Source organism: Tamandua tetradactyla, chromosome 15 (genome assembly GCF_023851605.1).
Source record: "Tamandua tetradactyla isolate mTamTet1 chromosome 15, mTamTet1.pri, whole genome shotgun sequence".
In the NCBI taxonomy this organism is placed as follows: domain Eukaryota; kingdom Metazoa; phylum Chordata; class Mammalia; order Pilosa; family Myrmecophagidae; genus Tamandua; species Tamandua tetradactyla.
In genome coordinates this window covers 52,739,817-52,767,457 of record NC_135341.1, presented here as the reverse complement: position 1 = coordinate 52,767,457, position 27,641 = coordinate 52,739,817, and the positions used below count along the sequence as shown (strand labels likewise).

The following is a 27,641-nucleotide window of genomic DNA, read 5'->3' as shown; positions in this document are numbered from 1 at the left end:
GTACTGTGTAAGTAATACAGTGGTCATTTTCTGAAACTTACCGTTGTGATTGAGCCTATGCTCGCATGACATAATGTGCAGCAACTTGTTCCACAATGGCATGTAAAGAACAGAGCTCAATGTTCAGAATCTGTCCCCCTCCATTACTCTTTTTTTTTTTTTTTTTTTTTTTAAGGAAGGAAAGAAAGACAGAGAAGGAAGGAAGGGAGGAAGAAAGGGAAACATTTTCTTATTTTTTATTATATTTTGTTTGTTTGTTTGTTTTTTACATGGGCTGGGGCCGGGAATCGAACCGGGGTCCTCCGGCATGGCAGGCAAGCACTCTTGCCCGCTAAGCCACCGCGGCCCGCCCCCTCCATTACTCTTTAATAAGTTCTGATGGGACTGTATTCCCTTTTCCTTCTGCCATGGGGCATTTCATTGCGAAACACCTCTTTTTTTTCCTTTCTGCCACTGTTAATTTTTTTCCAATTTTAAACAACCTTGGCTTTGCAGAGTGTCTTGGTTTGGAATGATCTCAACCCAGAGAAACAGGTGTTTAAAGATAATCCATGGGGCGGGCCGCGGTGGCTCAGCGGGCAAGAGTGCTTGCCTGCCGTGCCGGAGGACCCCGGTTCGATTCCCGGCCCCAGCCCATGTAAAAAACAAACAAACAAACAAAATATAATAAAACAAGAAAATGTTTAAAAATGTTTCCCTTTCTTCCATCCTTCCTTCCTTCTCTGTCTTTCCTTCCCTTCCTCCCTCTCTCTTTAAAAAAAAAAAAAAAAAAGATAATCCATTCACATGGGTGTGGACCCATTGTAAGTAGGTCCTTTTGATGAAGTTACTTCAGTTCAAGTGCAGTCCACCTCAATCAGGATGGGTCTTAATCCTGTTACTGGAGTGCCCTTTATAAAAGAATGGAATTGAGACAAAGAGAGAAAGCCACAGACAGAGCAGCCAGAAATTGAACATTGACAGAACTCAGAAAAGAAGGGAGAGACCAAGAGATACCACTATGTACTTTGGCATTGACAAACTAAGAATGGAGGATTGCCGGCAGCCAGCCCCAGAATATCACAGGCTTCAGGGAGAAAGTGTTGCTTTGATGACATCTTGATTTGGACTTTCTTTTAGCCTCAAAACCATATGCTAAAATTCCCATTTATTATTTGCTTGAGCAGCCTAGAAATCCAAAACAGGGAAAATTTTCTCGGTAACTCTGGGAAAAGCTGCATGTGATTACAGAACCAAAGAATTTTAGAGTTGGGAGTCAGTTTGAAAATTGGCTAGTTCATCTTCTTCATCTGGCTTATTGGGAACCCACAGTCTGGCAACAAAGTTCAATGGAAATTTCTATTTGATGGGATTTTTCTTTATCTGCATTGTCCAGTATGGTAGCTATTAATCACTCATAGCTACTATATACTTGACATGTGGTTAGTATTAATAAGAAACTGAATATTTAGTTTTATTTAATTTGGATTAGTTTTAATTTAAATTCAAGCAGCTACATGTGGATTGAGGCTACAGTATCAGTCAGTTCAGGTATAGAAATTTCTTGTGACTTGCTCAATGACCCACAGATTTTAAGTGAAAGAACTCACCTAACTGCTCAGAACTATTGACTCAGTTCAGGGATCTTTACTGTTTTTCAAATACTAGAATAAACCAACTGACTAGGCACAAAACATGTAATTAAGACTACAGAAGAGAAGTGTCAGCTGCCTCAGCAATGACAAAGCAAAATGGGAGCTTCCAGGAACTGGAGAATAGTGCACTAAGATTGTCATCTTATCATGTGGTTATTGCAGATATGATGTCCAAATTGATGAAAAGAAAAAGAAGCTTCGGTGCATTTAAAAAAAAATGTTATAAGGACAGCTAAAATAGAAGCTACAATATTTATAGAACTATAAAAACTCAGAGTGGGGGGACAATGAAGATAAGATGCAGTTGCTATAAGAATGCTAAATTTATCTTGAGCAGGAAGTTAGTAGCTAATGCCGTAAAATGAACAGATTACAAAAGAACAACATAAGCATAAATAGCCACAAAAAGATCTAAAAGCAGAAGAGGTTAAAGCTGTTTTCTCTATAGAGTGGGTCAATGAGTAAATGGAAATAGATAGGCCCACAGGGAATTAGTGCTTTTCTGCAATTTTTTATTTTTGGCCATTTGAGTTTTTAAATATTTTTTTAAATAAATAAAAACAATTTCTATGAGCCTCATGGGTTTGAAATTAAGACAGAAATTGAACTTAGAAAAAAAAAGTTTTTAATGATGGTGTGCTCTGAAACAACATTTAGACACAATTAAGTCCATCACTGCTTTTCCCCATGTATTTAGCCAGACATATAAAAATATTTACCCAGATAAACATTTATACTTGACTAATATATAAAGCCAATGATTTTGTCTGGCAATCTTAGGCTCTGGCTGCATTAAGTTAGCTCTTCTAAATAATTATTAAATGCAGTCAAAAATAAGAAGAGTCAGGCTGGTTATTACACAAATACAAACACAGTTCATCACATATTCCAGTTAAGAACAACAAAGCATAAATGTAGATCTGGTCCTGCCTATTGAAACACCCCAGAGCAGAGTACTGTGTTCACTGTCCATCTGGGCTACTTGTCACATGTGATTGAATGGGCTAGAGCCTGGGAAGACCTTGTTTATCAGAGTCAGGGGAGATAGGACAGAGATGCCCAGGCCATGGCAATTAAAGTCCATACTTGATACTTGATGATCATGGACATCTTGCCAAAAAAAGAAAACAAAACAACAAAAAGCTGGGCAGTTGTCCTACCATAGAGCTGTAGTATAGACACCAAAAGTTAGCCTCAGAGTATGGCAAATCCATATCCTAGCAAGCCCTTGCCAGCTAAACACAAGTTTCATGGGCTGAGGAAATAACTGAAAACTGGCTAGTGAACACAGAAAGCCTTGCCCAGTACAATCAAACTGGTAAATCCATCCTTGTCCTGCAGAAGCTCCTTCTCTGAATTGACCTTTAAGAAGGAATAGGTGGGATACAAAGGGGGTATGGTATAACTTGCCTCTCTTGCTATCCTACCTACCATCTGATAAAGGACAGGTGGGATTCTCTGAATAATGTTGAAGTTATTCTTATATACTCTTGTACTTAGTTTCAGCATCTTCATTTTCAAACCTAATTTCTCTAAAATTTCATCCTGAATCATTTTGTGTTCTTGAATATGATCCATACATTAAATCTTTTGAAAAGGCATTGTACCTCTGAGGTCTAAAATGGTATAAAGTCCTTTCCATTCAGGTCCTACCCAGGGCCAAAGAAATATCTCTTACTAGAAATAAATTCTAGAAACAGGAAAGTTGCTAGTTCTTTGTCTTCTAGACCTGGAAGCAAAAAATGTTCTATCCCCACAATTTTGTCATTCTTACCTAACATTGACTGCTGGCTTTTCATCTCATCAAACCAGTGTGCAATTTACCCACTGGACATTTTACCCACTGGATATTTCCCACTGGGTCTCTTGCATCAGATTATTTATCACATGTCAAGTATTCCCAAGGGACCCTAAGCAATAATATTAGTAAAGATGAGTTGGGGATCTGGTCCTACTTCTCACTCTCTTCAATTTTTGAAGATACTTTCTACCAAATATGCATCTTCCTTTAGGGACCCGATTGCTTTTATGTAGGCTGATTACACTTGCATGATATCAAGAACTTCCTGAAGTAGCCTTCTGACTTCAAAACTGATGACAAAAAAAAAAACAAAAAAGAACTCATGCATCTCTAATGTGGATATGTGTTCCCTGCTCACAGACCTAACTACAAAGGGTAGATCCAGTGCCTGCTCCCTTTGTTTATTCTCCAAACTTCTGATTAGGCTAATTTGTCCCTCTTGATTGATTTTCCTCCAATCCCTTTATGTGTGGGTGTTTGTCTCTGGATCCCACTACCCACAGGAGATATCAGCACCACACAGCATGCATTGTTGGTTCATGTAACATAATGTATGAGTGTAATCACTTTTGTGCCCTCTTGAGGGTATCCTTCACCTCTAATCCCAGTACCTGTATGTTTATGCCATATTGATTGCATCTGTTGACCACTAAAGAGGTTTCCTTCATTCCCTAGGAAGCAGCATAGGACAAGAGCTCAGTCAGTCTGACAGCTATGTGCTGCTGCTGCTGAAAATGCCTGTGACAATGGGGTAATCATGGGGACAGCCAATCTAAGGTTTCTTATTAACTCTCAATCTCAGGCTTTATATTAACTCCCAATCTGTTTAATACAGTTTTCAATGCTCTGTGTGGTTTGATTAACTTCTGGCATTCTGACTTTAGTGATTGTTAGGAAAAATGGCACACACCAGGACATGGAGACTGATGATTGATTGCAGGCAGGAAGTTTATTGAGAAGCTCTCTCAGCAGAGGGGATCTGAAGACTAGATTTCATCCTACCTCTGAGAGGGCCATACAGCATTATATACACTGTATTATGTGGGGCAAGGAGGGGTTAGTATAGCTTAGGGGTTGTTTTATAATTGGTGGGTATTCTAGTTTGCTAGCTGCTGGAATGCAATATACCAGAAACGGAATGGCTTTTAAAAGGGGAATTTAATGAGTTGCTAGTTTACAGTTCTAAGGCCGAGAAAATGTCCCAATTAAAACAAGGTTATAGAAATGTCCAATCAAAGGCATCCAGGGAAAGATACCTTGGTTCAAGAAGGCCGATGAAGTTTAAGGTTTCTCTCTCAAGTGAGAAGGCACATGGCGAACACAGTCAGGGCTTCTCTCTCTGCTGGAAGGGCACATGGCGAATACGGCATCATCTACTAGCTTTCTCTCCTGGTTTCTGGTTTCATGAAGCTCCCCGGGAGGCATTTTCCTTCTTCATCTCCAAAGGTCACTGGCTGGTGGAACTCTCTGCTTCGAGGTGCTGCACCATTCTCTGCTCTCTCCGAATCTCTCATTCTCCAAAATATTTCCTCTTTTATAGGACTCCAATAAACCAATCAAGACCCACCCAAATTGGTGGAGACATGTCGTCCCCTAATCCAGTTTAACAATCATTCTTGACTAAATCACATCATCCAGGGAGATGATCTCATTACAGTTTCAAACATACAGTATTGAATAGAGATTATTCTACCTTTATGAAATGGGATTTACATTAAAACATGGCTTTTCTTAGGGGGCATACTTCCTTTCAAACCAGCACAGTGGGGAATTAGGGTAAGAAGCAACATTTTTGGATAGGTAGTGGGACTTGGTTACAGCATGAGGTTTAAGGGCCGATAAGGAACTGTTAGGGTTCTTTACTGTCCTTGGGAAGAATTAGTTTGTTGCATTCTAGGTAGGCTATAGATTGCTTGATCAGTCACATAGCCCATGGATGGGGATTGTTGTTAGGGGGAGATAAGCCACAGCTGGTTAGTCATTGCCAACCTTGTGAGAGGGAATCTCTAATAGTGATCTGTTCATTTGGAGGTCAGTGTGGCCTAGCAGCAAAGCAATCTGACAGTCTAATATCTTTCTTCCCACCTGAGGTGTCCCCTGAGATGAAGCTGGAGAAAGTTCAATATTCAATTGTTTTTATAATTGTTGACATGTTGAAGAACTGCAAGGTAGATCTTCAAAATCAAGCTAGAGAGACTTCCAGCTGGCTAGTTGTCAACAGAGTAATTCGAAGGTTGTCACAGATGCATGGTACAATGGACACTTAGCTCTATCCTGGTTAAAGAGAAATACCAGGGAGGGAGGAGTGATTTCTTAAACCTTTAGATAGGGATGAAGCAGATGAGGGCAAGTGGTAGAAAAAGATGGGCAGAGAGAAGTGAGGATTGCATATTTTTATACATGAAGACTTTTCTAACTGCTAAAATGGGGCATATGGAGAGAATTAAAAAGAAATTTTTCTATTGAATCTATCTCTGATGTTAATTATGATTTAAAATCTTCATCTTCATCAATGAAGGTGGCATAAGATGTGGATGGATTTGAAAGAGCACATGCAGTTTAGGAGGTTCTATAGAAAGGTTTTCAAGCAAGGGATAATAGTATTTGACACTAATAAATTATGAGGATTGATTAGATAACACCTAAGACTAAAAGAAATTCTAATAAAATTATTCTATTCTATTCTATTCTATTTCTCAGTGTTAAAGTGGATCTAGACAGGACAATCATGTAATGCATCATCCAAATGGGGATGCTTTTGATATCCTCCAAAATCAGAATGAAATATTACTTTGTAAAAGAACTGACTCTGAAAGACTATAGAAGAAAGTGGAATTCAAAAGGGATTCAGTAGGGCGGTGCAATGGTGGCTCAGTAGCAGAATTCTCGCTTTCCGTGCCGGAGACCTGGGTTTGATTCCTGGTGCTTGCCCATGCAAAAAAAAGGGGGGGGGGGGAGGCGGATTCAGGATTCAGTTAAGTTTCCCTGTGGAATTTGGGAATAAAAATTTTACTGCTAATAAAGAACAGTTTATTTGCATATATATTTGTACATTCTCATCTCCAACCCTAACAGTCTTGGGAACTTTGCCTGGAGTTGCCATTCAAGGAACTCCTTTGCTAAGAATCCCCCTTATCCATTCCTCTCTCCTATCCACAGAATCAGGGGTCCTTTCTTAGGACTACAACAACACCAGTGCAAACCTGTATCGCATTAATTAGTGCATTATTTTATAATTGTTTGTTTTCTTGCCTCTGTCCTCCAGTAGATTGAGGGAAGAACCTAAGCTTTTCACTTCTGTTGCCCTAGGTCTTGGGCAGCAGGGCTGAGACTAAAAAGAAGCAAGTGAGGACCTAGCATGACTTAAGGAAGCTCTCACACTTGGGGTTGTGCAAGTACATGATCAGTACTTGCACGAATCTGAGAGGGAGTGCCTCCTTAAATTTCAAGGCTCAACCTTGACCAGGCTTTGATAAGTTTAGTACTTTGCACATTAAGTCTAGAGAAGTTAGGAACATGGAGAAGTACTAAGCTTTCTGAAAGCTAAAGTACTGAGACCTTCTGGAGTTTAAATAGGTGCTGTTATATACAAACATTAGGGCTTTGAGCAAATCATCATCTTTCAAAAACCAGGAGTGTAAACAATGTAGCAGCCTTACTGGATTTTTATCAGGGTTAGAGAAAAGAACCTGGTATATGGTAGGTGCTCAGGAAATGACAGATATTTGTCAATGATTGAAATATACATAGTGTAATATTTATAACATAGTTTGAATATATTGCATATTTATGCACATATGGCTAGAAAAAACTCAGGTAATAAATACCTCAGTTTGGGTGGAGAGAGGAGTTCAGTGCTATTTTGAAAATGACCCCCAATTTTGGCCACTTCTTTGAATAATATCCTAAATAATCCTGCAGAATAGACTAGTTGATCTGGGAACTTGACTGTCTCTTGAGGCTTCTGCAACTTCTTGCTTTGAACAAGGCTAAAAATAACCCAAGTACCTTCCTTCCCTGGGGGATGATAGTGCTACAGACTTCACAGGGAAAGTCTGGAGATGCAGGGGACTGTGTGTACAAGCATTAATTAGAAAGTTTCTGGAACTTTCCAACATTTCAAAGAAAAGTTAGTTTTGGCTGTCTTGCAAGTTTTAGGTTGCTGCTCTTTTTAGGTTGGTTCAGTGACAGTAGCAGAAATGTTCTGATGTAAGACAGAAATTTTTGCTAACATTATTAGGAGCCATATTAAGGAGAGCCCTAAATAAGGTACATGGAAGCAGCAGTGGACAGAGGATAAGTTATGTCATCAAGCATTAGCTTTTGCTTGATAATATTAAGGGACTGAGGGTGATGGGGAGCCATTAACTTCAGACCTTTGTCTCCCATACCAGAGGTAACAACGGTGAAATCGAACAGAAGAGAAATCACAAATGATGTGTTGTGTGAGCTATGAAAAAGAGTCACTGTGTTTGTGGCAGAGGCAAACATAGCCATTTTCTCCAGGGACGACCTGCTATTCTCATGCTGTCAGTCAGTGTAAAATAGGATCCTGATCAGGCATCTTATGACAGCAAGAAGCTTTCCCTTGGGCCCCCTTCAGGGGTTGCAGTGGGTCTTTGCCAGGCAATGCTAGGAGGCTGACACTGCTTAAACTGAGCCTAAATATATAGAAAGAGATTACTGTGAGTGTAGGCAACATAACCATACTCTTCACTTCTTTCATTATAACAGAATTTCTTTGGAATCTTCCATTTCATTCCTTCCTTCCTGGACTATGAAGGACCAACGTACTTTGGGACAAGTATAGTAAGTCCATAGACCACTGCATCCTAGATGCTCAAAAGCAAGGTTGTCAAACGTTGTGTTCTCTTTACTCTTTTTTATGATTTTAGTGTATTTCCTTTAATAGATAGCTAAGAGAGCATTTAAGGTAACATTTGCATTGTGGAATTTGTTCATAGAATATATGCTGCAGCACTGACCTCTTGAAAATTACTTTCCATATGAAAAAATTTATAACCAGTAGAAGATGTCTTAACATTTGCTTCTAGTTCCTTCTTTTATCACTGTTTCTTTTTATTGCATAAAGTAGACCCCATATGTAGCTAAGCTTCTAGGCTAAAATAGCTGCATATATTCTAACCAGTTGCTGAGGACTAGCGTGGGGTAGGTACTGGGCTGTGGCCACTGTGAACCTGATTAGCCTGGGTTGCTAAATTGAAGCTCTAGTTAAGGTAAAGAATGAGGAAAAGCCAGCGGAGGTCAGATTGTAAAAAAAAAAAAAAAGATTTTGCTTGAGCACTTATAAAATGCCAGGCATCTTGCTATACTTTTTACATATTTTCATAGATAATCTTCATAAGTTCTCGAGGTAAGTACAATTATAAACTCCATTTATAGATAAAGAACTGAAGGACACAGAAGTTAAACACGTTATCCAAGATAACAACTACTGACTCAGCCAGGAATTGAGTCTAATTCTGATTAAACTGTCCAAGTATTTATTTATTTTTAATCAAATTATTTAAGTATGTATTTATTAAAATCAAATGACACTAAAGGACCTAATGTGAAAAATCTCTCCCATTCCTCTGCTTTCCAGAGGGAATGATTTTCAACTCTTTCTGATTTTTTTTCTTATAATTCCATGTTTTTTCTAAATATTATGATTGTGTTGGTCTATTTTCTGTATCAAGTTGAGACCTAGTATGGCATTTCTATAGAAATAATGTCTTCTGCCAAGTTGGAGTGATTCCTTCATATTTTTATCTGATTAAAATTGTTTCTTGGAATTAGTATTTATCTAAATACTCCATTTACTTATTTAGATGTATACCTCTTACAAATTTTCTTGCCAAATATTCTAATAGCCCTATCAAACAGTGAAAAATTTCAGATGATATAAGTTATATCACTGTCCCCAGAGATCATTCTCTTCTTGCTCCAAAGAAAAAGTCTAATTTCCTTTGGTCTTGCCCTGTAACTATCTTCTTAAGACTTCTCTTCACCATGATTCCTGTGGTGGATCTTGTTTCCTGCATTTGTCTCTTTTTCTTTGAATGAGTACTCTTCATTTTTGGTAGTCCATATCCTTCAGCAATTTCTTGAAAAGCAATTTTGTTATTTTAAGTTTTCCTTATTTTACACTTACATCTGATGAGTAGTTTGGCTGAGTCTAGAATTCTAAAGTGAAAATTAGAATCTTGGACAAAGTGCTTCATTCTCTTTTAGTTTCCTAGCTGCTAAAGGTGAAAGGCCATTTCTCAGTGATGTCCTCCTCTTCAGAGACCTTACTTGTAGTTTTCTTCACTCTGTTAACTCTAGTACCAATCCTCTGCTTGCTTTCCACCTTCAAAAAAATTGTTAAAAATCTCTTGTCCACAGTTGCCTTTTCTCCTGTTCTCTCTGACCTTCTCAGGATACCATATTAAATTTCTTTACTATTATCTGATCAGACTTTACTGCAGAGAAAAAAGATGAACATGCAGTTCTTCCATCATGGTTAAGAAGAATCCTTACTGTTTCTTGTCTGTTAAAATGCACTCTTTTCCCTATACCCTATGTTTTTACAACTTGTATGTTTTCCCCCTAAATACAGTGTTTTACATTCTTTGACCCTTTACAGGTTAAAGGTGAACATTTCCAGAAGCACTGCCTCATTTTATTCATGTCAAAACCTTTGGCATAAGGCATAGATATAACATTCAGAATTGAAAGATGGGAAAACTTTAATCTGTCTAAGTTCAATTAACATGCCCAACATACAGAACAGTTTTTCAAACATGTCCATTATAGAATTTTGCCTCCCTTCACCTCCATCTTTCAGGTCTAATTTGGAACAACTTTGTGAAATAAATAAATAAGGGAGAGAAGAGAGGGAACATGGAGATGGATCTCAAACATTTAGTTTAGAAATATCTTATTTCAGAATAAATTGAGTTTTCAAAATTAGGTTGGGGGTGTTTTGAGGAGTTGACACACAATCACTATCCCAGTAAACAATTGAAATGTGACTGAAATACTATCACCTAGATACAGTTATGATGTCTGTAGAAATGTTTAGGGAAACAAACAACATGCTGGATGCTGGATGTGAAAAGTCAAAAAAAAAGGGGGAGAAAGACTTTTCCTTCTTCCATCAACATTAGGCAGGGCTGTTGTATGATTTGAACTAAATTGACAGACACATCTACAAAACTTCCTCCACCTTTGGATGTGATTTAATGGTACCAATGTATATTTACTACAGCATGGTTCTCACTAAATAATAGCCTGGCAATTAGACTTAGAAATTCTGCTAGCAACATGATCCTCTCTCTGCTAGGACCTTCTCTGATCTCAGACACCCTGCTGCAAATACACAGATAGCTCATATTCTGTGAATGGAGGAATGAGAATTGGGTTCTTGGCCTTCTGTAGCACAGTCTATCAGTGAGCCTTCTTGTGGATTTGAAGGAGGCCCATATTGCTTTCCTGGAGGCAGAGAACAACAATTGGCTTGCTGTCATCTACTCCTCAATTCCTCCAATTGGATGCCAGGCTCTGTCAGCTGAGGTCTCACTGAGATACCAGATGATACTGTCTCTCTCTGAGGAGAGGACTTGCTGGGCTAGACAACTAAGTGCATAGGGTAAGCAGCCCTCAGATACCTTTTTCTACAGTTCCTGAACATCCTCTCAGTCTCATTGGTTCTGAAGTATTTGAATGATTCCTTACGTACAGAGTCAAAGAACATTCCTGAACATCCTGACTATTCAGCTAGCCAGTCAGTCAACTGTTTACTCTCTTCATGACCCTGCTTAAATACCATTGTTAAAACAGAACAAACAAAGCACAACTTCTCAAATCCAGAAAGATGTAGTCTCTTCTCTTCTTACTTTCTTATGTACTATTTGTATCTCTGTTTGGTTCGCGTGCCTTATGAGAGTGACAATGGTGTTGATGATGACAATGTTACTAGGGCAACATCTGCTACAAGACAGTTCTCTGCTTGAACCATCTTTCTGCTCTCTACATGGTTAATTACTTAACCATCTCAGCTTCCTTATCTGTAAAATGGATACAATAGTAGTGTCTTACCATGTTATAATGACTGTGTTATAATGAAAGATTAAAAATGAGAATGAAAAAATTGCCAACACTTAGATTGTTTTTGTTTCTTTATCTCACTTTTGCATTATTTACAAATTGCTTATTAATTTAGGTTATACTTTTTTCTTTAAATGTAGTATTACATATGGTGTGAGAATCTACCTTTATACAAAATCTATATCTGACCCTAGAATTCTTAACAAAGTATACATATTCTTCCTTTTAGGAGTTATACTCCCAAATGGAAATTTTGACCATTTCACCACTAGTAGATTATTTTCTGTTATGAACCCAAGATTCTCTCTTTTGATCTAGTATGTATGTCACTATCAGGATCAGTTTTGGCTATAGGTTGTGGATGGTGATAGTAGGACCATGCTGGAGTCATCCAAGCTCATGATTTACATCCTCACCAGCCAGGAATAAGCCTCCTGGGAATAATGGTTCCATTTCCTGACTCCTAGACCCCAGTGTTATGCCCTGAGGGAAGAAGGCTGAATTGCTGCTGTGTGTCACCAACACCAAAGAGGAGCCCCATCCACTTATACCATACCTGCCTCTTCTCTTGCAACAACTTTATAGCTGTTATGGTGATTTGATAGGTGCTATCCCTTGCAATCCTCACTACTGTATGGGTTGCTTACTCATTTTACTGATGGGAATATTTAGGCTCAGAGGCTTATGGGATTAACTCAGGAGTCATCCAGCAAAGGCAAGCGTACATCTCAGGTCTTCTGACTCCAAAGCTGGTGTGTAGTATCAGTGTACTCCACATTGCCTTAGTGGTGTATACTTTTGGCATCTGTCCCCATCTTCTCATACTAATCCCACAGGAACCCAAAGAACCTTACAAGACACTAGAGGGGTGTGAATCACTCTCCTTGGAGCAGGGAGACAAGAACAAGGTTTTGTTTCAGACAGTCTTCCTGGAGGTATACCTGTTCAACTCCACCCCAGGGACATATTTTCAGAAATGCAGGGGAGAAATACAGTTTGAAAAAACTCCCTTTGTGATTTTATATACCACTCCGGGGGCATATCTCCCTCTACTCAATGCTTTAGGCCTTTTAGGAGAACCTGTTCCCACACTTCTTTAAAAGCCAAGTCCTTTGAGAAAATAATGTGCTGCTGTGATATAGATTTATATCGATTCTTCTAACAAATTGTGGACAAGAGTCATTCATCTGTTGAATGGTTGAGAGTTAATGGGTATTTTTACGTTTGACCGAACAGTACCTTCTAACCATTGAATTCTATTTGTCTGTTATTTTCTCCTCATCTCTTTAGGAATGTCATTTCCTGTTGACTCAGGCTGTTTGCCACTTTTAGAAACATGAATATATTCTCCCAATGATACAAAGAAGTGCAGTGTCCAGGAAGAGAGTTTGATATGAAACTGTGTGGAAGAAAACCCAGGTCCAGCTGGGAGTAGTAGAATTAGAAAGAAGGCCAAAAATAAGCTTGCAGCAAAGGCACAGAGCCAGCAAAGCAAGACCGAAGTCCTTAAGTCCTTCAAGAAGTCAGGGGATGTGTGAATTTCTGCATGTACCTGTATGTGTTGATGTCTGGAAGGGCCATCCTGGGTCAGGATTTGAAGTGACAGCTGGTGTTTTAAGCCTGTGTCCATGGGCACAGCAAGGGGGTGAAGCATGGCTGAGTTGGCCAGGGAGTGATTAATGACCTGAAGCACAGACTATCCTTATAAAGATTGTTGGGGGATCACCCAACTGGTGTTCTGGATTGTCTCTGGCTATGGGTTTCACAGCCTAAGTAAATCTGCCAAGCCCCATGGACATTTGGTGACTAGGTTTCTCAGAGATGCTTTATCCATTTTGCTTACAGGTAGCCTTGGTGAGATTTTGTGCATGAGGAATCACAGGGCTGCATTCTAAACATGGCGACTTTTACATGACCAATAAATATACCTGCTTGTCTGGAGCCAAAATTGGTCTCAGTGGATGTAACTGAAGTTGGGTTTTTCCTTTTGATGTTTTCATTGCCTGTTCTTGAAGCACAGTCAGTCTTATAGGTTGTTTTGTTCTATATGGTTTTAGTTGTGGGTAACATTGAGCCCTTTAAGGGAAGAAAAATGAGAAGTAACTCATTTTGAATTTTGCTGCATAAATGAGAGCTGCAGCTTTGGGAATGTGTTAAGCAGTAATAACAGAAACAACTTCTTTCCTAAAAAGACACTGTCTGGAACAACAACAAAGCGATTTTAATGGAAACCTGGGGTGACTTTTAGAAAGTACTAAGGGAATTTTAAGAAAAGTTTTGCTACCTACAGCTTGAATGAACAGTAAAAGGCAAAACCTTGCATTTGCTCATTCCCCAAAATGAGTCTGTTCTTAACTGGGCTGTGCATGAAGATGCCTCTGTAGCTGCACTTGTGCCTGTGCACCCACTCCTTCTCTGACCCATTTACTTATCGACTCTGACAGGAATGCTTCCAGCACACTTGGGTGGCATTTCCCAACGAACTTTGTTTGAGTGTAAAAAGAAGAGCTGAAATTTGCTTTTTTATGAATCTGACACACCTTACTTTTCCCCTAGAGAAACCCCTTTTCCCTTTGCTGCCTCATTCCCCACTAGTAATAAGGGGATGTGGTAACTGATTGTCTTAGAACTTCACCCTAGATTAAGACTTTTCCTGGGACCTTTAGCAAAAACACCCTAAATACTGAGAGGCAGAGCTGTATCCCACTACTTTGGCTCAAGGAGTGAAGAAGGAAGCTAACTACAGATCCTTGTGGAAATTCTTCTCTGGGGACTGGTTTCTTCTTTCTCTCTCCTAAATCTAGGTGCTGAGATAGCTTTGTTTACTTATATTGATTAATTTATTAACTTTTTACAGTATGATCTATCTTTCCTCTAGGTGATTGGAAAACTGCATCCGTTATTTTCATTGACCTTTCTAGAACTTCGCCTTATTGTTTCTTCTGTAAGACAAACTATATTATTTTTTCTCAGGAATGTTTATATTTTGAATTTTTCTATTAAAAACAGCCACTATTGGATATAGTAGTCATATTTTCAAGTGAGCCCTAGCAAACAGGCAGAGAGAAAGAGAGGGCATCGTTCTAATTGAAGGGGTTCAGATATTTTGGAACTCCTAAGGATTCCTCAAAGAGTCTGTGATTGCACCGGCTGGATTGCCACTCGACGGTATTGCCAACTCCTAGATGTCAGCATGGTCCCAAAGACCAGGACTAGAAGGATTTTTTAGAGGGTTGGAAGCTCCGAGTTAGATATAATGGGCATTATCATAGGAAAACATTGTTTTCCTAACATTGTTAGGTACACTGTTCAACAGGCAAGGATGACCTTTTTCAAGGTCCTGCTAGTAAAGGAGAAAGTGATTGGAGCTCAACTCTGAGGAAGGCAGTGGGTTAATTCAGTTTCATAGTCAGAACAGGGGACAATGGAAATTACTGGCAGGCTATCTGGTGGAGGCAAGAAAGAGGAACTGAGGGACAAGTAGGATATTAGAATTGCTAGTGGCCAAAGTTTTCATTGTTTTCTGAAGTCAGAGTTTATTTTTCTCTGCATTTAGACAGCTGCTAGGTTAGTTTCAAGGCAGTCAGGGTTGGGGTGGGGGAGCAAAGAGGTGAGAAAGCTTTGTTGAGTAAAAAGCAGTCTTGGTCAAGGAGAGGGGAAATAAATACCACTGATAGCCTTTGTTATGCAGGAGGATGAGAAATTCTCGCCTATCTTGTGGACTTCAACTCCTTCAAAGGCAGTGCTTCTCAAATTGCAAAGTGCACACCTATTACTGGATATATTTTAAAAATGTGGATTCTGATTCAGATTGTAGGTGATGCTTACACTGTTGACCCAGGGGCCTTGCAGAACTCTGAAGCTACACTATCAAATATGGTAGCCACTAGCCACATGTAGCTTTAGAGCACTTAAAATGTGGCTAGTGGAATAGCAATGATCTGTAAGTGTAAATACACACTGGATTTCAGAGACTTATTACAAAAAAATAATAAAAGAATGTAAAATTTCTCATGAATAATTTTATATTATTACATGTTGACAGGCACATTATTATAATTGTTTGGATATGATAAATTACTACAAGTAATTTCACTTGCTTTCTTTCCATTTTTTTTGATGCAGCCACTAGAAAATTTAAACTATATATGGCTCATATTATATTGGACAGTGCTGTTCTAATGCTCATCTGTCTATATCTCATTATATAGCCCTTAGCATATTCTACACCAGTGAGTGGTTCTAAACTTTGCTGTGCCTCAGAGTGACTTAGTTGGCTTGGTGAAACAAAGATTGCTGGGCTACTCCCAGAGTGTGATTGAGTAGGTCTGTGGTAGTTGCCCCACATCACTATCTCTCACAAGTGTCCAGGTGGTGGTGATGCTGATGTTCCTGGTGCATGAACCACCCTTGGTATAGCAAGGCCCTAAAGTGTTTTCCCTTCTATGTCATTGGCTATCCAATAGGACTCAGCATGTGCTGTCCCTCTGTTTCACAGTGTAGTCCATGAATGCATCTTCTACCTTCCCTCTTATTTGCATCCACATTCTTTCACCCTGTGACATTGTAAAGCCCTTGAGGGAAAAGTTGTACCTGTTCATCTTGGTATCTCCAAAGCATCTAGTTCATAATTGGCTCATTAAATTAAAATGAATTGCATTTAATGGGATGAATTATCTTACTTCCTTTTTAGTGCCTTACTATAAAGCTCTGACAAGTATAAAATGTTCAAACAGGAATGAAAGAAAACAGGGATTAGTCAATCTGTTGATCAATCTATTGATTTACTAATTATAGAATAAATTACATTGATTTTTGCATCTGTTCCTTTTCATCAACTTAACTCAACATATATTTTTTAGCACTTGAGGTGCTGATGATGATTAAAGCAATGAGTTAGCCCAGTTTCAGGTGATATGTGATCTGTGGATAGCTAATTGGAATACCAGGTAAACACCATCAAGTATACTGAGAAAGTTACAGCTAAGGTGTCAGGTGGTATGGGACACCAAAGGAAGAAGACCAGTTAGGCTCAAAAATGTTTTGATGAAGGCCTTGTTACTCAAAGTATCCTCCCTGGGCCAGCAGCATCATCAGTACCACTTGGGATCTTGTTACAAATGCAGAATCGCGGGCATTGCACCTGAATTTATAGGTCCGAATCTACATTTTAACAAGATTCCCAGATGATTTGTAAGTAAATTAAAGTTTGAGAAATAACGAATTGCAAGACCAGGGTAGACGCATGTATCATGTAAGCCTGAGATTAATTGTGTGGGCTCCTTTCCTGCCTCAACTAAGGGAAGTCTGGGACACGTCAGATGGCAGAATTGAGGCAGATGCCAGCACACAGATGGAAATATATTTCCTTTGGATAAGCAGACCACAGCAGAGTTATGCCAACCTGTAACAGCCTTGTTCACAACGGGACAAATCCCTTAAAAATTTGTGACTAGGGGAAGTAAAAGATAGAGAGACTTTCAACATGCCAGGGAGGCTGTGGCTATCAACCAGCAGGATACTGCTGTTCCTTGACAGCATGAAAGAAAGCCCAGCTTCACCAGCCTACCTGTCTGGGAGCCACCTGTCACATATGAGTGGGAAGCAGGTTTACTGGCAGGTATTGGGCAAAATTGCCTTACCTCTCTCCAAGATCCGGGGTAGGAGTGGAGATTAGACAAGTGAAGTGTGGAACTAAGTAGCAGGGGAGGATGCCACCATGTGAACTTCTACCCTTGTGTGTCTTCTTCGTAAAGAATGGGACACATGGGGCAATTTCAGTAGGTTGGAACCCTTGTTATGTTGAAATGCAGCAGGGATGATGACGCTAACGACTTTAACATGTAAAGCTCCATATACAATATTTAAGTGTTGGTGGTTGGGAGAGAAATCCATTAGAAGTAACATATCCTTTCTAAGCTATTGGTTGTAATCACCCTGGGACCCTCTACTCAGTGAGTGGGGATGACAGATCCCAGTCCAAAGAGACATTATTTGTTATAAATATATCCTTTCAGCAATTACAAATGGGATCAAATATGCTTCCCTTCATTAAATCCTCTGATGCTTTAATATCTGTATTTCCCTTTCGTTCAATCACTTCATTCAATATTTATACACTGAGCAGCAGTGTCTGTAATAACTTGTAGCTGTGGAAATAAACATGGATAGGGAAAATCCTTGATCTGAAGGTTATATTATTGTCCAGTGAAAGCAACAGGATGTTAACAGTCAGCCTGAGGATGGAAATAAGCATACTGCTTAGTGCTTAGTGTGAACATAGCAGTGACAGAAAGTGAAGGTGATTAAGCTGAATTTGTTAACAATTTGCATGTCTTATTAAGTGCCTTGCACTGTGCTAAGTTTTATACATACTTCAACTCATTTTTTTAACCACAGCTCTAAGAAGTAGATATTATTAATATTCCTGTTTTTTAAGACAAGAAAAATGCACAGAAAGGTTATTGCCCAAAAGTCATGCAGTTGGAGTGGTGAGATAGAAAAACTTCAAAACTAAGGGGAACCTATCATGCTGGAGACCCGGGTTCAATTTCTGGTGCCTGCCCATGCAAAAAACAAAAAAAAACTAAGGGGAAAAAAATTGGGATGGGACAGGGGAGGAGATACTCAAGCCTTCAAAAATAAAACAAAATGAATAAAATTACATTAAAGAATTAGCACTCATTCAAAGCCTACTGTTACCAGGAAATGTACTTGATTTTTGGAGGTATGGAGATGCATAAAACAGTATTTCCTTTCTTGGGAATTCCATGTCAGTAAGACAAATAAATATGCATAGGGAAATATTGTAGTAAACTGTATTAAGTTTGCCAATGCAAATATATGCAAAGTACTGAAGGAGGGAGGTGAAGAAGGGAGTGATTAACTCTGTTTGGGTGTGGTTAGGAGGTGATACATTAGCTGAGTTTTGACAAATTAATTGGAATTTGCCAGCAAACCAGGGTAAAGGAGTTTTGGGCAGAAGAAACAATAGATAAAAAGGACAAGGGCATTCAAGAGCAAGGTGAGGGAGGTTTGCTTTAAACAGTTCCATTGAGAATTTACACTCTATCAGAAGCTGGAACAGATGGTTCAAGGGGTAAAATGATGAGGGAATGGAGTCTTTAGAGTCTACAAGGAAGGGGGTTATCTCTCTGCTTTATATCTGGCAAGAGTACAATGGCAGAAGTCTACTTAGAGGCCACACATGGAACACAAATGTTCATCCTTTCAACTTTCTGACCCCAATAAAACAGCAATAAAATATTATGAAATGATAAACACATAGAGGAAAAGGGAGAATAGGAGAGAGTTTTAGTGAACATAGGACTATAACAATAATTTGAAGATGGAATATATCTTGAAGAGTGGTACCTGATTATGTACCATGGAAAAAGATACAATCTATTGGTCCTGCAGTAGGAAAACAGGGAACCCAGAAAGCAAGGGGCCCCAACCCAGGAAAGGTGTAATGATGAGAAACTTCCAATGAGTCTAAAAGAAATGTCTTAATTGGGCATCATATGGCAGATACTTACTGAAATATTACATGATTTTTTCCACACTATACATTAAATGCCATAATAGGTTATGTAAGATTTCTTCAAGGTCGCACAAATTGCTAGGAGCTAAAGCTTTTAAAACAAAACAAATTTCCAGCAAGAAAAAAGGAACTGATCTGCTTTGTAATAAATGAGAACTATGCTTATGTCATCATTTAGGCCACCAGGAAGTTCAGAACTAAATTTGAAGACCAACTCTAGCAATGGATAAAAATGTGAGATGGCATATCCATGGTGAATATATTTGCTTTAGTCGTCGACATTCTTAAAAATAAGACCTGGTTTTAATTTTTATGCATAGTTTATTCCCATATTATGATGTTTAATATTGTGGAACACAAGGTGGCATAAAATAAACATAAGAAAGTGGGTTATTTCATTGTTGAGGCTATATTATTGAGAAGAAGACTTTATCAAAGTTGTTTAATTATAATGGTTATATATGATTTTAGAATGTTAGAAACATGGCAAAATACATAAGGTAGGTACAATCAGAAGAAAAAAAATTAAAATGGAAATAGATAATGTGCTTTAATGATGCACAAAAGCAGGCAACATACAATTTATCACTAATACAACTGATAGAAATATTCATTTTGATCTATGTGCTTTGGAAAGCTTATTTATAAACATTAACTCACTTAATCACATAATCACATGTTCATTTATTCAGCAACTATTCATTGAGCTCCTATAATGGGTCCATCACTAAATGTTAGATACATGAGACAATAAGCCAACATAATTGCCTTACATTGCAGGAAAACAATTGATATATAAGTATACAAATAAGGATTAATAGTAGTCAAAAATACATGACAGTAGAAAGAAAATACGCAGGGTTAGCTATTGCTATTTAACAAGTCACAGTAAAAATTAGTAGCTTAAAACAATTTATTTAGCTGACAATTTTCAAGTTTGGAAATTTGTGCTGGACTCAGGCAGTTCTGCTAATCTCTGCCAGGTTTAACTGCTCTTGGTCAGATCTGCAGACAGCTAATGGATTGGTTGATTTAGTGCTGACAAGTTTAAGATGGCTCAGCTGTGAAGGTTCATCTCTGTTCAACGTAGTATCAAATCTTCCAGCAGACTAGCTGGGGCTTGTTCATTTAACAATTGTGCAGAGTTCTGAAAAGGCTGAAAGTGTGCAAGGCCTCTTGAGGTCCAGGTTTGAAACAGAATAAGCTCCAAGCCCTAATGGAAGGAGCTTCTAAGGATGGAGGCCCTTTTTGCCATCTAATACGATAGTGACAGAATACTCAGAACTGAGCACTGAGACATTGCAATGTTTGAAGCTTGGTTGCAGTAGGAGCTGGAAGAAAAGATGGAGAAGGGCCAGTCAGTAGAGAGGAGAGAAAATAGGAGAATTTAATGTCACAGGAGTCTCCAAAGGAGAGCCAGAGATAAAAGAATCAAAACAAATAACTCAGATTCAAGGATCACAGGTAAGGAGTCCAAAATGAATGACACCTTTAAAACCCATAAAATACAAAATATTATAAAGTATAAAATATTGGAAAATTATCCCAGGGTATATAAAAATTGCCAGTATGTAAAAACTCATTGGTCTTTCTGGTCTTTTTGTTTTTGGCCAAATCACCTGTTTCCAAACTATGAATTAATTATGTTCTTATATTTTCTACTGCTTATCAAAAAGGAAGTCTTATGGGAATTTAAGGGAGGGGAGATTCGCTTCAGAGAATCCAGAGTTATGCCATAGAGTAGAAGGCTTTTGAACAGTAAATCCAGGAGGGGAAAAAAACATATTTAGTTTGATTGCTTGCCTATGGATTTAACTCAGAGTATCAGGGCTTTAAAATGTTAGTCTGCATCCAAAAGTTGCAATCTGCCTTTTCCTTTAAAATCTATTATTTATTTATATATGTATAGATACAGATATATAGGTGTATATATATTTATATATATGTGTGTGTGCTTATATATCCCTTTAATTTGCATCTAATTCATTTTGGAAAAATGTAAAGTTACTTTATTTCAACCTTCTACTAGTTTATTGTTTTTACTTTCCATCATAATCTATTGGGAATGGGGAGACCCATTGCACATTGCATCTCAGAGTTTGATTACCAGTATTTCTCAAAGATTACAAGTGAGCCAGGAATGGTGTTCGATATTCAGTATTATGATACATATCTCTGTGATCCAAAGGAGAAAGGAATGTTTCAATTTAACATAAATGGAAGGACGCTAATCCTGCCTGATTCCTCAGATAAACAGAGACTGCTTTCTAGGAGCAAATTTTGAAACGGAATTGGGAAGCTAACATACACACCTGAGTCAGACTCACACCCATGCTTCAGTGATTTAGCCATAATGGAGTTCCTGTTTCTCAATTTGGCCTGTTCACATACAAGATGGAGTCCATTTGTTGTGAAAAGTTTGTGTCAGAAAGGATGAAACAAACATACAGCACTAAACTGAGTGGCCCCAAACAGCTCCTCCTTCCATCTAACAAATAAAGATATATAGCAGTCGTTTATATATAGTTCATCTCATATTACAACTGAAACAGTGATAGTAGCTCTGTTTCTTTGGTAATTTATTTCTATGATATGATGGCAGAATAAATCAAAGCTTCCTATTTAAGAATAATATTATCAACTTTCATGAAGAGTATACTGAGGTTATCCCTTATTTGAATAAACAGATAATCGGGTAATTCAGCTTTCCCAAAGTGGTCTTTATATTTTTTTTAGTTGTATGCCCCATGGATAAAGTTACTAAAGTCAAATAAAGCCTAAGAAACCCTGCATAGTACACATAGTAAAAGCATAGTAAAAGTTCTGAGAGATTCCTTATTAAAGAAGCTTGTCAAATATTATGTAATCCAGAATTATCTATATTTGAACATGGAACGCCATTATTTCCATACATTATCATTTGATGCTCCCTAATTTTGGGAAATTTTGAGCTCTAATTTTTCTACTTTTCCTGAATAAAATACCAGCCTATCTGCAGAGGCTCCAAGTCACAGAAGATCGTCTAGATATGTATACACACCCCAAGCAGGAGTAGCTTTTGGATCAACCTGGTCCTAAACAATTCTAGAAGAAAACCACAAAAAACCAAAAGCTCAATTCAAAGAAAGCTCACTGGGATCCTGTTGATACAGAGTGAGGCAAGATCATGTTTTAAAATCCTAAGAGATGCTCCCCTAACTTCCTTGGGCCTCAAAGTCTCCCCATTTGCAAAATGGGGTGAATCTAATACTTAGTTAATAGGGTTATGGTGAGGATTTGACTATGAGAAGAATACATGGCATATTACAAGCACTCAGTAAATATCAGCTATTATTTAGAAAAAGAAAGAAATGGTGTTGTCACAGTCAAGGTTTTATTTGGGTTAGAGGAATAGATATATTGATATCTGCTTTTATTGTTTCTTAGACTTATTGAAAATGAGAGCTGGGTAGGAGCTTAAGATCATCTAACTAATCCCCCTTATCTTATATATAAGGGAAATTGAGGCCTAGAATTGACTGGCCTGGAGGCATTTTAGGTCTAATATACTTTGTCTCCCACTCTTGGGACTGTATGAATTTAGATGACTGGGAGGAAATTCTTATGCATAAAATTAATATGGTCCTTTTTGAGCACATATAAGCTTTCTTCACTAATTCTTATAATATCTTGAATACTCTTAAATATACTTTGGCAAAAATTTCTACCCTATTTCTGAGTTTATTGGTAATGCTTTCAGCATTTTGTCATTTTGCTTTAACTGGCTGTCAATTTGAATTGAATATCCCTCCTTGTTATAAGAGAGACTGGTTCTAGTCTCAGTGTCAGACTTTTTATTGGGACTGGATACTAAAGGTTTTAGCCTAATAGACTGGATTGTATGGATTTGTCCTCCATAACTGTTTGCTCTTTATTTTCTTTCTTTTTCCGTCAAATTCCAGTAACTATGCCTGTTTGTGTGCTATTCCAGTGGCACGGTTTTCTCCAATTTCAACTCTACTGTTCTGTAGCTGCAGCCTCATTTTAAATTCAGCTCTTACATTTTTCTTTTCCACGTACATACTTCTGATGACAGTTTATTTTTAACTATCTGCCTCAGCTTTATAAATACATGAATCTTTTCTCTTTAACAAACTTTTTGAAAACAACATTAAAAAGTCCTAAATGCTTTTTCCCTTCTTTTTTTCTGTAACTCTTTAGTTTATTTTTTCTATTCATTCCTAAAGCTTTGTGTATCAGAGAAAATGACCTTCACTTTTTCTAGTTCTTGGAATTTATTGAAATATTCCTGTGGTCTCATATAAAATTGATTTATGTTCGTGTTTTAAGAAAATATCAAAACAATTTTTGTACAATGCTTATAGAGATTGCTATTTAACCATTAATAATTATTATTGGTTAGCGTCTTACAGAAATCTTTGTATTTACTTTATTCTTTAAATTTTGAAAGGCTGATATCTTTAAGTTTAAAAGCACTCCGATGATTATGAATGTGTCCATTTCTCTCATATTTCTATTTTTGTCTTGTATGTTTTTTCAGACGCTGGGATGGGATATTGACTGGTAATTAGCCTACCAATTACCATGCATTTTACTTTTTATCAAGATAAACAACCACTCCTTTTATCAAGGTAAACAATCACTCTTGTTTCATTTAATATATTTACTATAAATTTATCTCTGGTATTAATATTGAAACTACTTTCTTATCTAAATATTTTCCAAATCTTTAATTTCTTTCAACTTTTGTAAAGGGGATTTATTCAGTTGCAGGTTTACAGTTCTAAGGCCAAAAATATGTCCTAACTAAGGAATCCAGAGAAAGATATCTTGGCTCAAGGAAGGGGTGATCTGGAGAGTCACATGGCTGGCATCTGCTGGTCCCTGGCTCCTGTGCTCCGTTGCTTTCAGCCTCTGTTCCTGTGGGGGTCCCTCACTTTGCTTCTACAGGGTTGGCTTTCATCTCTTGGCTTCCCTTGGCTCTTTCCAGGTTCTGGCTTGCTTAACATCTCATGGCTAGGTGATGTCTGCTGGACTCCAAGCATCTCCAAACATCCATGTCTCTGTTAGCTCCGAAGCAACTTTTCACCAAGCATCTATATCGACTCTGCCTGTCAGCTCTGCTCTCCAATTCTTTAATTCTAAGCTTTAAAATTCAAATGTGTCCCTCTTTTCAATGAAATTTTATTGCGATATATTCACGTACTATACAATCCTTCAAAAGTTTACAATCAGTGGCTCACAGTATCATCATAAATGTGTTCTTTTGAAGAAGAACATAGAAGAATTTACCTGATAATGTGAGGAATCTTTTGCTACTAACTGGTGACTGGTGGCATACATTTTATCTTTAAACCCATAGGCTCTTGTAGATGTCCACTGATTCCCTTTTGCAAATTAGGCCTGATAAGTTTCATTTCTTAGTAAGGTATATAATAGTCTAAGGACTTCAGTAGCAAGAAAATTATCCTCTCCATTTTATTAAGGTTTGTCTATCAAAAATGTAGCTTGTCAGAAATGCGTTGCTATAAATATAAAGAATTAATGTATCTAATTGTTTATTAAATGTGCTAGGAACTATTGGGTAGACAGGTGAAAAAAAAAGTGTGCAATACATTTCTGAAAATTTCTCCTGTGTGACTTTGGGAGAAGTCTGTGATCCATCTGAGATTAAGTTACCTCATCTATAAAATGCATCCATTTTGTTTGTCTTAGCTATGAAATCCCCCTTTCCATCCAGAAGTTTTATAACTCTGTAACTCTAAAAATCACACATCCAAGTACTCAATTAGGATACAAGTATTTGGGAGAATATACATAAACTCTCAGATAGCTTTGAATTCAGTGTGGTTTATGGACTAAAAGGCAATGAAGGCTCTGAATAAACAACCATATGCTGTTGAACAACCTTTCCCTTGGTTGGGTTTTTAAATAAATACTAAAGCCCAACATGATATGTCCAGTGTTTAAAGACATTTCTTTTAGAGAAAAGTATATTTCTAGCCTTTATCCAGTGGCTCATGCTTTGATCCATTCAGTCACTCAATATTTAATGAGAAGCTTCTCTAAGTAAAACTCCAAACTGGGTGCTATATGGTGATACAAAAATGAATGGACATCACATCAGTCCCAATGACTTGATCCTTGTGTCTATGGTTTGATCACTCTGAGAGCAAAAAATATGGTCATTCATTTTGGCCCTAAAGTAAGATGTACTAGTAACAGTAGAAAATAAATAGTACTTGATCTATTTGACAAGGGAATCCTTTTGTTTATTTATTTATTATTTATTTATTTATTTTGCATGGGCAGGCACCAGGAATCAAACCCAGGTTTCCAGCATGGCAGGTGAGAGCCTCCATTGCCCGCCCCCTTTTATTTATTTTTATTTGTTTATTTGGTAGAACAAATTGATGGACAAATGTTTCTGGGAAAGATCTTTAGTATGTGTTTGGTTACAGCATAAGTGGAGGTAGAGATGGATTGAGCAGCCTGCCTAATATCCTGGTCAATTGCTTAACACTTTTTTTTTTTTAAGTGATTTTATTGAGATATAGTCACATACCATACAAACCATTCAAAGGGTACAATCAATGGCTTTTAGTATAATCACAGGGTTGTACATTCATCAAGACAATAAATTTTAGAACATCATAATTATTCTAAAAAGAAAACCCCATACCTCTTAGCAGTTACCTCTCAATTTCTCTACCCTTCCCTAGCCCTACATGACCACTACTTTTAATTCTGTCTCTGTAGATTTATTTATATTTATATTTTATATAAATGGAATCATGTAATATGCAGTACCTTGTGTCTGCTTTCTTTCACTTAGAATAATGTTTTTTTAAATTATTGTGATGTGATATATATATTTAATTAGAAAAGTTGTAGGTTTGCATAAAAGTCATGTAGAAAAAAGGCAACATTCTCATAAACTGCCTCTATTGTTGAAACTACATTGGTGTCAATACTTTGTTACAATTGATAAAATAATATTAAAATATTACTTCTGGCTTATTTCAGTCAACATGATGTCTTCAAGGCTCATCCATGTTGTTGTACACATCAGGCCTTCATTTCTTCTTACTGCTGAATAATATTCCTTCATATATATGAAACACATTTTGTTTATTCATCAGTTGATGGACACTTGAGTTGTTTCCATCTTATGGCAACTGTGAATAATGTTGCTTTGAACATCAGTGTGAAAATATCTGTTTGCATCCCTGCTTTCAGGTTTTCTGGGTATATGCCTAGTAGTGGGATTGCCAGACCATATGGCAATTCTATACTTAGCTTCCTGAGGAACTGCCAAACTGTCTTCCACAACAGCTGCACCATTTTACATTCCCACCGGCAGTGGATGAGTGCTCCTATTTCTTCACATTCTTTCCAACACTTGTAGTTTTCTCTGTTTTTGATAGTGGCCATTCTGGTAGGTGTGAAATGATATTTCATTGTGGTTTTGATTTTCATTTCCCTGATAGGTAATGAAGCTGAGCATCTCTTCATGTGCTTCTTTTGACCTGGGCAGGCACCGGGAATCAAACCCGGGTCTCTGGCATGGCAGGTAAGAACTCTGCCACTGCGCCACCATTGCCCGCCCTCTTCATGGGCTTTCTAGCTATTTCTTTTTCCTCTTACAAAAATGTCTACTTAAGTCTTTTGCCCATTTTCATGATTGGGTTGTTTGTCTTTTTCATGTTGAGTTGTAGTATTTATTTATATTTTCTAGATATTAAATCCTTATCGAATATGCAGTTTCCAAATATATTCTCCCTTTGTGTGTACTGCCTTTTCACTTTCTTGATAAAGTCCTTCGAGACACAAAAGTTTTTCATTTTGAGAAGGCCCCATTTATCTATTTTTCTTTTGTTGCTTGTGCTTTGGGTGTAGAGTCTAAGAAACCATTGCCTACTACAGGATGTTGAAGATGCTTCCCTACTCCTAGATTTTCTTCTAGGAGTTTTATGGTCCTGACTTTTATATTTAAGTCTTTGATCCATTTAAAAAGTGTGAGATAGGGGTCCTCTTTCATTCTCTTGGATATGGATATCCAGTTTTCCCAGCACTATTTCTTGAAGAGACTATTCAGTCCCAGTTGAGTAGACTTGGTAGCCTTGTCAAATATCAATTGGCCAGAGATGTAAGAGTCCATACTGAACCCTCAGTCCAATTCCACTGATCTATATGGCAGTCTTTGTTCCAGTACTACGCTGTTTTGATTACTGTGGCTTCGTAATAATTTTTTTTAAGGGGTAAGGAACTTTTTTTAAATTTCTGCATGTTCTTAGAATGACATCAAAATAATAACAACAATTCAGAACGATGTATAATGTTATCTTTGGAATCCCTAAGATTATCATACTATTTTTAATAACAGTGTTTCATATTTTTATTTTTCTATGACATTTCTATCCAAAATTTATACTTCTTTCCTTAAATAAGTAAGAAACATCTGTCCAAATATGTAGAAAAATGATTATTTTTGAGGTAGAAATACATTCAGTATTTTTCTTGATTGACACCTGACTAGTTTTTAAAATTAGAAACGTGCCATTTTCTTATG

At 37.6% G+C, this 27,641-nt stretch overlaps 1 long non-coding RNA gene across 1 annotated transcript in view; it reads left to right on the top strand.

Moving 5' to 3' along the window:
* The window catches only part of LOC143657981 (uncharacterized), a 130,668-nt gene that overhangs the window by 83,888 nt on the left and 19,139 nt on the right, over positions 1-27,641 (top strand). The gene's annotated exons all lie outside the window — the stretch shown is intronic.